General features: G+C 35.4%; 7 non-coding genes across 7 annotated transcripts; all 7 read right to left on the reverse strand.

The window, feature by feature from the left end:
- Nucleotides 1–485: 485 nt before the first annotated feature.
- TRNAC-GCA (transfer RNA cysteine (anticodon GCA)) lies at nucleotides 486–557 on the reverse strand. Its single transcript has one exon. It is a non-coding gene; the product is annotated as a tRNA-Cys (tRNA).
- An 868-nt stretch (nucleotides 558–1,425) lies between these two features.
- On the reverse strand, nucleotides 1,426–1,497 carry TRNAC-GCA (transfer RNA cysteine (anticodon GCA)). The gene has a single exon. It is a non-coding gene; the product is annotated as a tRNA-Cys (tRNA).
- Nucleotides 1,498–2,365: 868 nt separating this feature from the next.
- On the reverse strand, nucleotides 2,366–2,437 carry TRNAC-GCA (transfer RNA cysteine (anticodon GCA)). Its single transcript has one exon. It is a non-coding gene; the product is annotated as a tRNA-Cys (tRNA).
- A 5,621-nt stretch (nucleotides 2,438–8,058) lies between these two features.
- TRNAC-GCA (transfer RNA cysteine (anticodon GCA)) lies at nucleotides 8,059–8,130 on the reverse strand. Its single transcript has one exon. It is a non-coding gene; the product is annotated as a tRNA-Cys (tRNA).
- An 869-nt stretch (nucleotides 8,131–8,999) lies between these two features.
- TRNAC-GCA (transfer RNA cysteine (anticodon GCA)) lies at nucleotides 9,000–9,071 on the reverse strand. The gene has a single exon. It is a non-coding gene; the product is annotated as a tRNA-Cys (tRNA).
- A 1,826-nt stretch (nucleotides 9,072–10,897) lies between these two features.
- On the reverse strand, nucleotides 10,898–10,969 carry TRNAC-GCA (transfer RNA cysteine (anticodon GCA)). Its single transcript has one exon. It is a non-coding gene; the product is annotated as a tRNA-Cys (tRNA).
- A 5,628-nt stretch (nucleotides 10,970–16,597) lies between these two features.
- TRNAC-GCA (transfer RNA cysteine (anticodon GCA)) lies at nucleotides 16,598–16,669 on the reverse strand. Its single transcript has one exon. It is a non-coding gene; the product is annotated as a tRNA-Cys (tRNA).

The following is a 16,669-nucleotide window of genomic DNA, read 5'->3' on the forward strand; positions in this document are numbered from 1 at the left end:
TGAACATAATCTATTGAAAAGGGTATATGGTTATGAAACAGGGACTTTTTGAACTGCACTCCTACGCTCTACCACTGACATAAACCCTTGAATGCTGAAAACTGCCCTTTTTTAAAAAGGTGATAGAGTGGGTGACTGTATGGAACTTGTAGAACTAATGACATCAGTGCACTTCTGGTCAGCTGTACAAATTAATACATTTCATTAAGGGCATACTATTGGTTTCCACCACAGTTTTATAACATTCATATGCGCTTCCAATGGACTATTTCAAACTGATAATATCACCAGTAGAACTTGGGTGAATGTAAAACACAGCTTGTATCATAAAAAGAAATCCTAAACAGCTTCATGGTGTTTACCCTATATTTCAGGAGATGATCAGGAGTATTTCAAATGTAGAAATGTGCTGCTCATTACATAAAATGCTAAGATTGTAAATGTTTTCTTCAATTTATTTAAAACAATATTTCTACCGGTAAACAAGGGGGCACCCAGATTTGAACTAGGAACCTCTTGATCTGCAGTCAAATGCTCTACCACTGAGCTATACCCCCAATTCTGAAATGTTCATCTATATTAATTCAGTAATATGTACAAAGTGGAAGCAACATGCAATCACCATCAAAGCAATGCATTTTCAGCCACCAAACCCTCCTTATAACTATAAGGGGTGCACAAGATGTCCTTTATCTGCCTTGGTAAAATACAGTGAGGTTTCCATTGCAAGAATTCATACATTTCGTATCACATGTAGATCTTGGAACATGGAAAAAAAACCTTTGTCAAATGCACAAATTCTGCAAAATGTAACTGCTTCTCTACTGCAGTTTGTTGATTTTGTGCTAAGAGCATGGTTAAACCCAATTGTTCATTGTTTTGTATATGAAATGATGATATATCTTATTGTTTCTTACAGTGCATTGGGTTGAAAAACATTTCAACAGGATCTATTGAAAAGGGTATATGGTTATGAAACAGGGACTTCTTGAACTGCACTCCTACGCTCTACCACTGACATAAACCCTTGAATGCTGAAAACTGCCCTTTTTTAAAAAGGTGATAGAGTGGGTGACTGTATGGAACTTGTAGAACTAATGACATCAGTGCACTTCTGGTCAGCTGTACAAATTAATACATTTCATTAAGGGCATACCATTGGTTTCCACCACAGTTTTATAACATTCATATGCGCTTCCAATGGACTATTTCAAACTGATAATATCACCAGTAGAACTTGGGTGAATGTAAAACACAGCTTGTATCATACAAAGAAATCCTAAACAGCTTCATGGTGTTTACCCTATGTTTCAGGAGATGATCAGGAGTATTTCAAATGTAGAAATGTGCTGCTCATTACATAAAATGCTAAGATTGTAAATGTTTTCTTCAATTTATTTAAAACAATATTTCTACCGGTAAACAAGGGGGCACCCAGATTTGAACTAGGAACCTCTTGATCTGCAGTCAAATGCTCTACCACTGAGCTATACCCCCAATTCTGAAATGTTCATCTATATTAATTCAGTAATATGTACAAAGTGGAAGCAACATGCAATCACCATCAAAGCAATGCATTTTCAGCCACCAAACCCTCCTTATAACTATAAGGGGTGCACAAGATGTCCTTTATCTGCCTTGGTAAAATACAGTGAGGTTTCCATTGCAAGAATTCATACATTTCGTATCACATGTAGATCTTGGAACATGGAAAAAAAACCTTTGTCAAATGCACAAATTCTGCAAAATGTAACTGCTTCTCTACTGCAGTTTGTTGATTTTGTGCTAAGAGCATGGTTAAACCCAATTGTTCATTGTTTTGTATATGAAATGATGATATATCTTATTGTTTCTTACAGTGCATTGGGTTGAAAAACATTTCAACAGGATCTATTGAAAAGGGTATATGGTTATGAAACAGGGACTTCTTGAACTGCACTCCTACGCTCTACCACTGACATAAACCCTTGAATGCTGAAAACTGCCCTTTTTTAAAAAGGTGATAGAGTGGGTGACTGTATGGAACTTGTAGAACTAATGACATCAGTGCACTTCTGGTCAGCTGTACAAATTAATACATTTCATTAAGGGCATACCATTGGTTTCCACCACAGTTTTATAACATTCATATGCGCTTCCAATGGACTATTTCAAACTGATAATATCACCAGTAGAACTTGGGTGAATGTAAAACACAGCTTGTATCATACAAAGAAATCCTAAACAGCTTCATGGTGTTTACCCTATGTTTCAGGAGATGATCAGGAGTATTTCAAATGTAGAAATGTGCTGCTCATTACATAAAATGCTAAGATTGTAAATGTTTTCTTCAATTTATTTAAAACAATATTTCTACCGGTAAACAAGGGGGCACCCAGATTTGAACTAGGAACCTCTTGATCTGCAGTCAAATGCTCTACCACTGAGCTATACCCCCAATTCTGAAATGTTCATCTATATTAATTCAGTAATATGTACAAAGTGGAAGCAACATGCAATCACCATCAAAGCAATGCATTTTCAGCCACCAAACCCTCCTTATAACTATAAGGGGTGCACAAGATGTCCTTTATCTGCCTTGGTAAAATACAGTGAGGTTTCCATTGCAAGAATTCATACATTTCGTATCACATGTAGATCTTGGAACATGGAAAAAAAACCTTTGTCAAATGCACAAATTCTGCAAAATGTAACTGCTTCTCTACTGCAGTTTGTTGATTTTGTGCTAAGAGCATGGTTAAACCCAATTGTTCATTGTTTTGTATATGAAATGATGATATATCTTATTGTTTCTTACAGTGCATTGGGTTGAAAAACATTTCAACAGGATCTATTGAAAAGGGTATATGGTTATGAAACAGGGACTTCTTGAACTGCACTCCTACGCTCTACCACTGACATAAACCCTTGAATGCTGAAAACTGCCCTTTTTTAAAAAGGTGATAGAGTGGGTGACTGTATGGAACTTGTAGAACTAATGACATCAGTGCACTTCTGGTCAGCTGTACAAATTAATACATTTCATTGAGGGCATATTATTGGTTTCCACCACAGTTTTATAACATTCATATCAGCTTCCAATGGACTATTTCAAACTGATAATATCACCAGTAGAACTTGGGTGAATGTAAAACACAGCTTGTATCATACGACAAAATCCTAAACAGCTTAATGGTGTTTACCCTATGTTTCAGGTGATGATCAGGAGTATTTCAAATGTAGAAATGTGTTGCTCATTACATAAAATGCTAAGATTGTAAATGTTTTCTTCAATTTATTTAAAAAAATATTTCTACAGGTAAAACAATTGGACAAGGGGGCACCCAGATTTGAACTAGGGACTTATTGATCTGCAGTCAAATGCTCTACCACTGAGCTATACCCCCAATACTGAAATGTTCACCTTTATTAATTCAGTAATATGTACAAAGTGGAAGCAACATGCAATCACCATCAAAGCAATGCATTTTCAGCCACCAAACCCTCCTTATAACTATAATGTGTACACAAGATGTCCTTTATCTGCCTTGGTAAAATACAGTGAGGTTTCCATTGCAAGAATTCATACATTTCGTATCACATGTAGATATTGGAACATGGAAAAAAAACCTTTGTCAAATGCACAAATTCTGCAAAATGTAACTACTTCTCTACTGCAGTTTGTTGATTTTGTGCTAAGAGCATAGTTAAACCCAATTATTCATTGTTTTGTATATGAAATGATGATATATCTTATTGTTTCATACAGTGCATTGGGTTGAAAAACATTTTAACAGGATCTATTGAAGAGGGTATATGGTTATGAAACAGGGACTTTTTGAACTGCACTCCTACGCTCTACCAATGGTATAAACCCTTGAATGCTGAAAACTGCCCTTTTTTAAAAAGGTGATAGAGTGGTTGACTGTATAGAACTTGTAGAACTAATGACATCAGTGCACTTCTGATCAGCTATACAAATTAATACATTTCATTAAGGGCATATTATTGGTTTCCACCACAGTTTTATAACATTCATATGAGCTTTCAATGGACTATTTCAAACTGATAATATCACCAGTAGAACTTGGGTAAATGTAAAACACAGCTTGTATCATACGAAGAAATCCTGAACAGCTAAATGGTGTTTACCCTAGGTTTCAGGAGATGATCAGGAGTATTTCAAATGTAGAAATGTGTTGCTCATTACATAAAATGCTAAGATTGTAAATGTTTTCTTCAATTTATTTAAACAAATATTTCTACAGGTAAAAAAGTTGGACAAGGGGGCACACAGATTTGAACTAGGGACCTCTTGATCTGCAGTCAAATGCTCTACCACTGAGCTACACCCCCAATTCTGCAATGTTCATCTATATTAATTCAGTAATATGTACAAAGTGGAAGCAACATGCAATCACCATCAAAGCTATGCATTTTCAGCCACCAAACCCTCCTTATAACTATAAGGGGTACACAAGATGTCCTTTATCTGCCTTGGTAAAATACAGTGAGGTTTCCATTGCAAGAATTCATACATTTCGTATCACATGTAGATCTTGGAACATGGAAAAAAACCTTTGTCAAATGCACAAATTCTGCAAAACGTAACTGCTTCTCTACAGTAGTTTGTTGATGTTGTGCTAAGAGCATAGTTAAACCCAAATGTTCATTGTTTTGTATATGAAATGATGATATATCTTATTGTTTCTTACAGTGCATTGGGTTGAAAAACATTTTAACAGGATCTATTGAAAAGGCTATATGGTTATGAAACAGGGACTTCTTGAACTGCACTCCTACGCTCTACCACTGACATAAACCCTTGAATGCTGAAAACTGCCCTTTTTTAAAAAGGTGATAGAGTGGGTGACTGTATGGAACTTGTAGAACTAATGACATCAGTGCACTTCTGGTCAGCTGTACAAATTAATACATTTCATTGAGGGCATATTATTGGTTTCCACCACAGTTTTATAACATTCATATCAGCTTCCAATGGACTATTTCAAACTGATAATATCACCAGTAGAACTTGGGTGAATGTAAAACACAGCTTGTATCATACGACAAAATCCTAAACAGCTTAATGGTGTTTACCCTATGTTTCAGGTGATGATCAGGAGTATTTCAAATGTAGAAATGTGTTGCTCATTACATAAAATGCTAAGATTGTAAATGTTTACTTCAATTTATTTAATAAAAAAAAGATTTCTACAGGTAAAACAGTTGGATAAGGGGGCACACAGATTTGAACTACGGACCTCTTGATCTGCAGTCAAATGCTCTACCACTGAGCTATATCCCCAATTCGAAAATGTTCACCAATATTAATTCAGTAATATGTACAAAGTGGAAGCAACATGCAATCACCATCAAAGCAATGCATTTTCAGCCACCAAACCCTCCTTATAACTATAAGGTGTACACAAGACGTCCTTTATCTGCCTTGGTAAAATACAGTGAGGTTTCCATTGCAAGAATTCATAAATTTCGTATCACATGTAGATCTTGGAACATGGAAAAAAACTTTTGTCAAATGCACAAATTCTGCAAAACGTAACTGCTTCTCTACAGCAGTTTGTTGATGTTGTGCTAAGAGCATAGTTAAACCCAAATGTTCATTGTTTTGTATATGAAATGATGATATATCTTATTGTTTCTTACAGTGCATTGGGTTGAAAAACATTTTAACAGGATCTATTGAAAAGGATATATGGTTATGAAACAGGGACTTCTTGAACTGCACTCCTACGCTCTACCACTGACATAAACCCTTGAATGCTGAAAACTGCCCTTTTTTAAAAAGGTGATAGAGTGGGTGACTGTATGGAACTTGTAGAACTAATGACATCAGTGCACTTCTGGTCAGCTGCACAAATTAATACATTTCATTAAGGGCATATTATTGGTTTCCACCACAGTTTTATAACATTCATATGAGCTTCCAATGGACTATTTCAAACTGATAATATCACCCGTAGAACTTGGGTGAATGTAAAACACAGCTTGTATCATACGAAGAAATCCTAAACATCTTAATGGTGTTTACCCTATGTTTCAGGTGATGATCAGGAGTTTTTCAAATGTAGAAATGTGTTGCTCATTACATAAAATGCTAAGATTGTAAATGTTTACTTCAATTTATTTAATAAAAAAAAGATTTCTACAGGTAAAACAGTTGGATAAGGGGGCACACAGATTTGAACTACGGACCTCTTGATCTGCAGTCAAATGCTCTACCACTGAGCTATATCCCCAATTCGAAAATGTTCACCAATATTAATTCAGTAATATGTACAAAGTGGAAGCAACATGCAATCACCATCAAAGCAATGCATTTTCAGCCACCAAACCCTCCTTATAACTATAAGGTGTACACAAGACGTCCTTTATCTGCCTTGGTAAAATACAGTGAGGTTTCCATTGCAAGAATTCATAAATTTCGTATCACATGTAGATCTTGGAACATGGAAAAAAACTTTTGTCAAATGCACAAATTCTGCAAAACGTAACTGCTTCTCTACAGCAGTTTGTTGATGTTGTGCTAAGAGCATAGTTAAACCCAAATGTTCATTGTTTTGTATATGAAATGATGATATATCTTATTGTTTCTTACAGTGCATTGGGTTGAAAAACATTTTAACAGGATCTATTGAAAAGGGTATATGGTTATGAAACAGGGACTTCTTGAACTGCACTCCTACGCTCTACCACTGACATAAACCCTTGAATGCTGAAAACTGCCCTTTTTTAAAAAGGTGATAGAGTGGGTGACTGTATGGAACTTGTAGAACTAATGACATCAGTGCACTTCTGGTCAGCTGCACAAATTAATACATTTCATTAAGGGCATATTATTGGTTTCCACCACAGTTTTATAACATTCATATGAGCTTCCAATGGACTATTTCAAACTGATAATATCACCCGTAGAACTTGGGTGAATGTAAAACACAGCTTGTATCATACGAAGAAATCCTAAACATCTTAATGGTGTTTACCCTATGTTTCAGGTGATGATCAGGAGTTTTTCAAATGTAGAAATGTGTTGCTCATTACATAAAATGCTAAAATTGTAAATGTTTACTTCAATTTATTTAATTAAAAAAAGATTTCTACTGGTATAACAGTTGGACAAGGGGGCACCCAGATTTGATCTAGAGACCTCTTGATCTGTAGTCAAATGCTCTACCACTGAGCTATAACCCGAATTCTGCAATGTTCATCTATATTAATTCAGTAATATGTACAAAGTGGAAGCAACATGCAAACCCCATCAAAGCAATGCATTTTCAGCCACCAAACCCTCCTTATAACTATAAGGGGTACACAAGATGTCCTTTATCTGGCTTGGTAAAATACAGTGAGGTTTCCATTGCAAGAATTCATACATTTCGTATCACATGTAGATCTTGGAACATGGAAAAAAACTTTTGTCAAATGCACAAATTCTGCAAAATGTATCTGCTTCTCTACTGCAGTTTGTTGATTTTGTGCTAAGAGCATAGTTAAACCCAATTGTTCATTGTTTTGTATATGAAATGATGATATATCTTATTGTTTCTTACAGTGCATTGGGTTGAAAAACATTTGAACATAATCTATTGAAAAGGGTATATGGTTATGAAACAGGGACTTTTTGAACTGCACTCCTACGCTCTACCACTGACATAAACCCTTGAATGCTGAAAACTGCCCTTTTTTAAAAAGGTGATAGAGTGGGTGACTGTATGGAACTTGTAGAACTAATGACATCAGTGCACTTCTGGTCAGCTGTACAAATTAATACATTTCATTAAGGGCATACTATTGGTTTCCACCACAGTTTTATAACATTCATATGCGCTTCCAATGGACTATTTCAAACTGATAATATCACCAGTAGAACTTGGGTGAATGTAAAACACAGCTTGTATCATACAAAGAAATCCTAAACAGCTTCATGGTGTTTACCCTATGTTTCAGGGGATGATCAGGAGTATTTCAAATGTAGAAATGTGCTGCTCATTACATAAAATGCTAAGATTGTAAATGTTTTCTTCAATTTATTTAAAACAATATTTCTACCGGTAAACAAGGGGGCACCCAGATTTGAACTAGGAACCTCTTGATCTGCAGTCAAATGCTCTACCACTGAGCTATACCCCCAATTCTGAAATGTTCATCTATATTAATTCAGTAATATGTACAAAGTGGAAGCAACATGCAATCACCATCAAAGCAATGCATTTTCAGCCACCAAACCCTCCTTATAACTATAAGGGGTGCACAAGATGTCCTTTATCTGCCTTGGTAAAATACAGTGAGGTTTCCATTGCAAGAATTCATACATTTCGTATCACATGTAGATCTTGGAACATGGAAAAAAAAACCTTTGTCAAATGCACAAATTCTGCAAAATGTAACTGCTTCTCTACTGCAGTTTGTTGATTTTGTGCTAAGAGCATGGTTAAACCCAATTGTTCATTGTTTTGTATATGAAATGATGATATATCTTATTGTTTCTTACAGTGCATTGGGTTGAAAAACATTTCAACAGGATCTATTGAAAAGGGTATATGGTTATGAAACAGGGACTTCTTGAACTGCACTCCTACGCTCTACCACTGACATAAACCCTTGAATGCTGAAAACTGCCCTTTTTTAAAAAGGTGATAGAGTGGGTGACTGTATGGAACTTGTAGAACTAATGACATCAGTGCACTTCTGGTCAGCTGTACAAATTAATACATTTCATTAAGGGCATACCATTGGTTTCCACCACAGTTTTATAACATTCATATGCGCTTCCAATGGACTATTTCAAACTGATAATATCACCAGTAGAACTTGGGTGAATGTAAAACACAGCTTGTATCATACAAAGAAATCCTAAACAGCTTCATGGTGTTTACCCTATGTTTCAGGAGATGATCAGGAGTATTTCAAATGTAGAAATGTGCTGCTCATTACATAAAATGCTAAGATTGTAAATGTTTTCTTCAATTTATTTAAAACAATATTTCTACCGGTAAACAAGGGGGCACCCAGATTTGAACTAGGAACCTCTTGATCTGCAGTCAAATGCTCTACCACTGAGCTATACCCCCAATTCTGAAATGTTCATCTATATTAATTCAGTAATATGTACAAAGTGGAAGCAACATGCAATCACCATCAAAGCAATGCATTTTCAGCCACCAAACCCTCCTTATAACTATAAGGGGTGCACAAGATGTCCTTTATCTGCCTTGGTAAAATACAGTGAGGTTTCCATTGCAAGAATTCATACATTTCGTATCACATGTAGATCTTGGAACATGGAAAAAAAACCTTTGTCAAATGCACAAATTCTGCAAAATGTAACTGCTTCTCTACTGCAGTTTGTTGATTTTGTGCTAAGAGCATGGTTAAACCCAATTGTTCATTGTTTTGTATATGAAATGATGATATATCTTATTGTTTCTTACAGTGCATTGGGTTGAAAAACATTTCAACAGGATCTATTGAAAAGGGTATATGGTTATGAAACAGGGACTTCTTGAACTGCACTCCTACGCTCTACCACTGACATAAACCCTTGAATGCTGAAAACTGCCCTTTTTTAAAAAGGTAATAGAGTGGGTGACTGTATGGAACTTGTAGAACTAATGACATCAGTGCACTTCTGGTCAGCTGTACAAATTAATACATTTCATTGAGGGCATATTATTGGTTTCCACCACAGTTTTATAACATTCATATCAGCTTCCAATGGACTATTTCAAACTGATAATATCACCAGTAGAACTTGGGTGAATGTAAAACACAGCTTGTATCATACGACAAAATCCTAAACAGCTTAATGGTGTTTACCCTATGTTTCAGGTGATGATCAGGAGTATTTCAAATGTAGAAATGTGTTGCTCATTACATAAAATGCTAAGATTGTAAATGTTTTCTTCAATTTATTTAAAAAAATATTTCTACAGGTAAAACAATTGGACAAGGGGGCACCCAGATTTGAACTAGGGACTTATTGATCTGCAGTCAAATGCTCTACCACTGAGCTATACCCCCAATACTGAAATGTTCACCTTTATTAATTCAGTAATATGTACAAAGTGGAAGCAACATGCAATCACCATCAAAGCAATGCATTTTCAGCCACCAAACCCTCCTTATAACTATAATGTGTACACAAGATGTCCTTTATCTGCCTTGGTAAAATACAGTGAGGTTTCCATTGCAAGAATTCATACATTTCGTATCACATGTAGATATTGGAACATGGAAAAAAAACCTTTGTCAAATGCACAAATTCTGCAAAATGTAACTACTTCTCTACTGCAGTTTGTTGATTTTGTGCTAAGAGCATAGTTAAACCCAATTATTCATTGTTTTGTATATGAAATGATGATATATCTTATTGTTTCATACAGTGCATTGGGTTGAAAAACATTTTAACAGGATCTATTGAAGAGGGTATATGGTTATGAAACAGGGACTTTTTGAACTGCACTCCTACGCTCTACCAATGGTATAAACCCTTGAATGCTGAAAACTGCCCTTTTTTAAAAAGGTGATAGAGTGGTTGACTGTATAGAACTTGTAGAACTAATGACATCAGTGCACTTCTGATCAGCTATACAAATTAATACATTTCATTAAGGGCATATTATTGGTTTCCACCACAGTTTTATAACATTCATATGAGCTTTCAATGGACTATTTCAAACTGATAATATCACCAGTAGAACTTGGGTAAATGTAAAACACAGCTTGTATCATACGAAGAAATCCTGAACAGCTAAATGGTGTTTACCCTAGGTTTCAGGAGATGATCAGGAGTATTTCAAATGTAGAAATGTGTTGCTCATTACATAAAATGCTAAGATTGTAAATGTTTTCTTCAATTTATTTAAACAAATATTTCTACAGGTAAAAAAGTTGGACAAGGGGGCACCCAGATTTGAACTAGGGACCTCTTGATCTGCAGTCAAATGCTCTACCACTGAGCTACACCCCCAATTCTGCAATGTTCATCTATATTAATTCAGTAATATGTACAAAGTGGAAGCAACATGCAATCACCATCAAAGCTATGCATTTTCAGCCACCAAACCCTCCTTATAACTATAAGGGGTACACAAGATGTCCTTTATCTGCCTTGGTAAAATACAGTGAGGTTTCCATTGCAAGAATTCATACATTTCGTATCACATGTAGATCTTGGAACATGGAAAAAAACCTTTGTCAAATGCACAAATTCTGCAAAACGTAACTGCTTCTCTACAGCAGTTTGTTGATGTTGTGCTAAGAGCATAGTTAAACCCAAATGTTCATTGTTTTGTATATGAAATGATGATATATCTTATTGTTTCTTACAGTGCATTGGGTTGAAAAACATTTTAACAGGATCTATTGAAAAGGCTATATGGTTATGAAACAGGGACTTCTTGAACTGCACTCCTACGCTCTACCACTGACATAAACCCTTGAATGCTGAAAACTGCCCTTTTTTAAAAAGGTGATAGAGTGGGTGACTGTATGGAACTTGTAGAACTAATGACATCAGTGCACTTCTGGTCAGCTGTACAAATTAATACATTTCATTGAGGGCATATTATTGGTTTCCACCACAGTTTTATAACATTCATATCAGCTTCCAATGGACTATTTCAAACTGATAATATCACCAGTAGAACTTGGGTGAATGTAAAACACAGCTTGTATCATACGACAAAATCCTAAACAGCTTAATGGTGTTTACCCTATGTTTCAGGTGATGATCAGGAGTATTTCAAATGTAGAAATGTGTTGCTCATTACATAAAATGCTAAGATTGTAAATGTTTACTTCAATTTATTTAATAAAAAAAAGATTTCTACAGGTAAAACAGTTGGATAAGGGGGCACACAGATTTGAACTACGGACCTCTTGATCTGCAGTCAAATGCTCTACCACTGAGCTATATCCCCAATTCGAAAATGTTCACCAATATTAATTCAGTAATATGTACAAAGTGGAAGCAACATGCAATCACCATCAAAGCAATGCATTTTCAGCCACCAAACCCTCCTTATAACTATAAGGTGTACACAAGACGTCCTTTATCTGCCTTGGTAAAATACAGTGAGGTTTCCATTGCAAGAATTCATAAATTTCGTATCACATGTAGATCTTGGAACATGGAAAAAAACTTTTGTCAAATGCACAAATTCTGCAAAACGTAACTGCTTCTCTACAGCAGTTTGTTGATGTTGTGCTAAGAGCATAGTTAAACCCAAATGTTCATTGTTTTGTATATGAAATGATGATATATCTTATTGTTTCTTACAGTGCATTGGGTTGAAAAACATTTTAACAGGATCTATTGAAAAGGGTATATGGTTATGAAACAGGGACTTCTTGAACTGCACTCCTACGCTCTACCACTGACATAAACCCTTGAATGCTGAAAACTGCCCTTTTTTAAAAAGGTGATAGAGTGGGTGACTGTATGGAACTTGTAGAACTAATGACATCAGTGCACTTCTGGTCAGCTGCACAAATTAATACATTTCATTAAGGGCATATTATTGGTTTCCACCACAGTTTTATAACATTCATATGAGCTTCCAATGGACTATTTCAAACTGATAATATCACCCATAGAACTTGGGTGAATGTAAAACACAGCTTGTATCATACGAAGAAATCCTAAACATCTTAATGGTGTTTACCCTATGTTTCAGGTGATGATCAGGAGTTTTTCAAATGTAGAAATGTGTTGCTCATTACATAAAATGCTAAAATTGTAAATGTTTACTTCAATTTATTTAATTAAAAAAAGATTTCTACTGGTAAAAAAGTTGGACAAGGGGGCACCCAGATCTGAAGTAGGAACCTCTTGATCTGCAGTCAAATGCTCTACCACTGAGCTATAACCCCAATTCTGCAATGTTCATCTATATTAATTCAGTAATATGTACAAAGTGGAAGCAACATGCAATCACCATCAAAGCAATGCATTTTCAGCCACCAAACCCTCCTTATAACTATAAGGGGTACACAAGATGTCCTTTATCTGCCTTGGTAAAATACAGTGACGTTTCCATTGCAAGAATTCATACATTTCGTATCACATGTAGATCTTGGAACATGGAAAAAAACTTTTGTCAAATGCACAAATTCTGCAAAATGTATCTGCTTCTCTACTGCAGTTTGTTGATTTTGTGCTAAGAGCATAGTTAAACCCAATTGTTCATTGTTTTGTATATGAAATGATGATATATCTTATTGTTTCTTACAGTGCATTGGGTTGAAAAACATTTGAACATAATCTATTGAAAAGGGTATATGGTTATGAAACAGGGATTTCTTGAACTGCACTCCTACGCTCTACCACTGACATAAACCCTTCAATGCTGAAAACTGCCCTTTTTTAAAAAGGTGATAGAGTGGGTGTCTGTATGGAACTTGTAGAACTAATGACATCAGTGCACTTCTGGTCAGCTGTACAAATTAATACATTTCATTAAGGGGATATTATTGGTTTCCACCACAGTTTTACAACATTCATATGAGCTACCAATGGACTATTTCAAACTGATAATATCACCAGTAGAACTTGGGTGAATGTAAAACACAGCTTGTATCATACAAAGAAATCCTAAACAGCTTCATGGTGTTTACCCTATGTTTCAGGAGATGATCAGGAGTATTTCAAATGTAGAAATGTGCTGCTCATTACATAAAATGCTAAGATTGTAAATGTTTACTTCAATTTATTTAATAAAAAAAAGATTTCTACAGGTAAAACAGTTGGATAAGGGGGCACACAGATTTGAAATAGGAACCTCTTGATCTGCAGTCAAATGCTCTACCACTGAGCTATACCCCCAATTCTAAAATGTTCACCAATATTAATTCAGTAATATGTACAAAGTGGAAGCAACATGCAATCACCATCAAAGCAATGCATTTTCAGCCACCAAACCCTCCTTATAACTATAAGGTGTACACAAGACGTCCTTTATCTGCCTTGGTAAAATACAGTGAGGTTTCCATTGCAAGAATTCATACATTTCGTATCACATGTAGATCTTGGAACATGGAAAAAAAAACTTTCTCAAATGCACAAATTCTGCAAAATGGAACTGCTTCTCTACTGCAGTTTGTTGATTTTGTGCTAAGAGCATAGTTAAACCCAATTGTTCATTGTTTTGTATATGAAATGATGATATATCTTATTGTTTCTTACAGTGCATTGGGTTGAAAAACATTTTAACAGGATCTATTGAAAAGGATATATGGTTATGAAACAGGGACTTCTTGAACTGCACTCCTACGCTCTACCACTGACATAAACCCTTGAATGCTGAAAACTGCCCTTTTTTAAAAAGGTGATAGAGTGGGTGACTGTATGGAACTTGTAGAACTAATGACATCAGTGCACTTCTGGTCAGCTGCACAAATTAATACATTTCATTAAGGGCATATTATTGGTTTCCACCACAGTTTTATAACATTCATATGAGCTTCCAATGGACTATTTCAAACTGATAATATCACCCGTAGAACTTGGGTGAATGTAAAACACAGCTTGTATCATACGAAGAAATCCTAAACATCTTAATGGTGTTTACCCTATGTTTCAGGTGATGATCAGGAGTTTTTCAAATGTAGAAATGTGTTGCTCATTACATAAAATGCTAAGATTGTAAATGTTTACTTCAATTTATTTAATAAAAAAAAGATTTCTACAGGTAAAACAGTTGGATAAGGGGGCACACAGATTTGAACTTCGGACCTCTTGATCTGCAGTCAAATGCTCTACCACTGAGCTATATCCCCAATTCGAAAATGTTCACCAATATTAATTCAGTAATATGTACAAAGTGGAAGCAACATGCAATCACCATCAAAGCAATGCATTTTCAGCCACCAAACCCTCCTTATAACTATAAGGTGTACACAAGACGTCCTTTATCTGCCTTGGTAAAATACAGTGAGGTTTCCATTGCAAGAATTCATAAATTTCGTATCACATGTAGATCTTGGAACATGGAAAAAAACTTTTGTCAAATGCACAAATTCTGCAAAACGTAACTGCTTCTCTACAGCAGTTTGTTGATGTTGTGCTAAGAGCATAGTTAAACCCAAATGTTCATTGTTTTGTATATGAAATGATGATATATCTTATTGTTTCTTACAGTGCATTGGGTTGAAAAACATTTTAACAGGATCTATTGAAAAGGGTATATGGTTATGAAACAGGGACTTCTTGAACTGCACTCCTACGCTCTACCACTGACATAAACCCTTGAATGCTGAAAACTGCCCTTTTTTAAAAAGGTGATAGAGTGGGTGACTGTATGGAACTTGTAGAACTAATGACATCAGTGCACTTCTGGTCAGCTGCACAAATTAATACATTTCATTAAGGGCATATTATTGGTTTCCACCACAGTTTTATAACATTCATATGAGCTTCCAATGGACTATTTCAAACTGATAATATCACCCGTAGAACTTGGGTGAATGTAAAACACAGCTTGTATCATACGAAGAAATCCTAAACATCTTAATGGTGTTTACCCTATGTTTCAGGTGATGATCAGGAGTTTTTCAAATGTAGAAATGTGTTGCTCATTACATAAAATGCTAAAATTGTAAATGTTTACTTCAATTTATTTAATTAAAAAAAGATTTCTACTGGTATAACAGTTGGACAAGGGGGCACCCAGATTTGATCTAGAGACCTCTTGATCTGTAGTCAAATGCTCTACCACTGAGCTATAACCCGAATTCTGCAATGTTCATCTATATTAATTCAGTAATATGTACAAAGTGGAAGCAACATGCAAACCCCATCAAAGCAATGCATTTTCAGCCACCAAACCCTCCTTATAACTATAAGGGGTACACAAGATGTCCTTTATCTGGCTTGGTAAAATACAGTGAGGTTTCCATTGCAAGAATTCATACATTTCGTATCACATGTAGATCTTGGAACATGGAAAAAAACTTTTGTCAAATGCACAAATTCTGCAAAATGTATCTGCTTCTCTACTGCAGTTTGTTGATTTTGTGCTAAGAGCATAGTTAAACCCAATTGTTCATTGTTTTGTATATGAAATGATGATATATCTTATTGTTTCTTACAGTGCATTGGGTTGAAAAACATTTGAACATAATCTATTGAAAAGGGTATATGGTTATGAAACAGGGACTTTTTGAACTGCACTCCTACGCTCTACCACTGACATAAACCCTTGAATGCTGAAAACTGCCCTTTTTTAAAAAGGTGATAGAGTGGGTGACTGTATGGAACTTGTAGAACTAATGACATCAGTGCACTTCTGGTCAGCTGTACAAATTAATACATTTCATTAAGGGCATACTATTGGTTTCCACCACAGTTTTATAACATTCATATGCGCTTCCAATGGACTATTTCAAACTGATAATATCACCAGTAGAACTTGGGTGAATGTAAAACACAGCTTGTATCATACAAAGAAATCCTAAACAGCTTCATGGTGTTTACCCTATGTTTCAGGAGATGATCAGGAGTATTTCAAATGTAGAAATGTGCTGCTCATTACATAAAATGCTAAGATTGTAAATGTTTTCTTCAATTTATTTAAAACAATATTTCTACCGGTAAACAAGGGGGCACCCAGATTTGAACTAGGAACCTCTTGATCTGCAGTCAAATGCTCTACCACTGAGCTATACCCCC

This window comes from Ambystoma mexicanum, chromosome 4q (assembly GCF_040938575.1).
Source record: "Ambystoma mexicanum isolate Mex_15411 chromosome 4q, UKY_AmexF1_1, whole genome shotgun sequence".
Lineage (NCBI taxonomy): Eukaryota > Metazoa > Chordata > Amphibia > Caudata > Ambystomatidae > Ambystoma > Ambystoma mexicanum.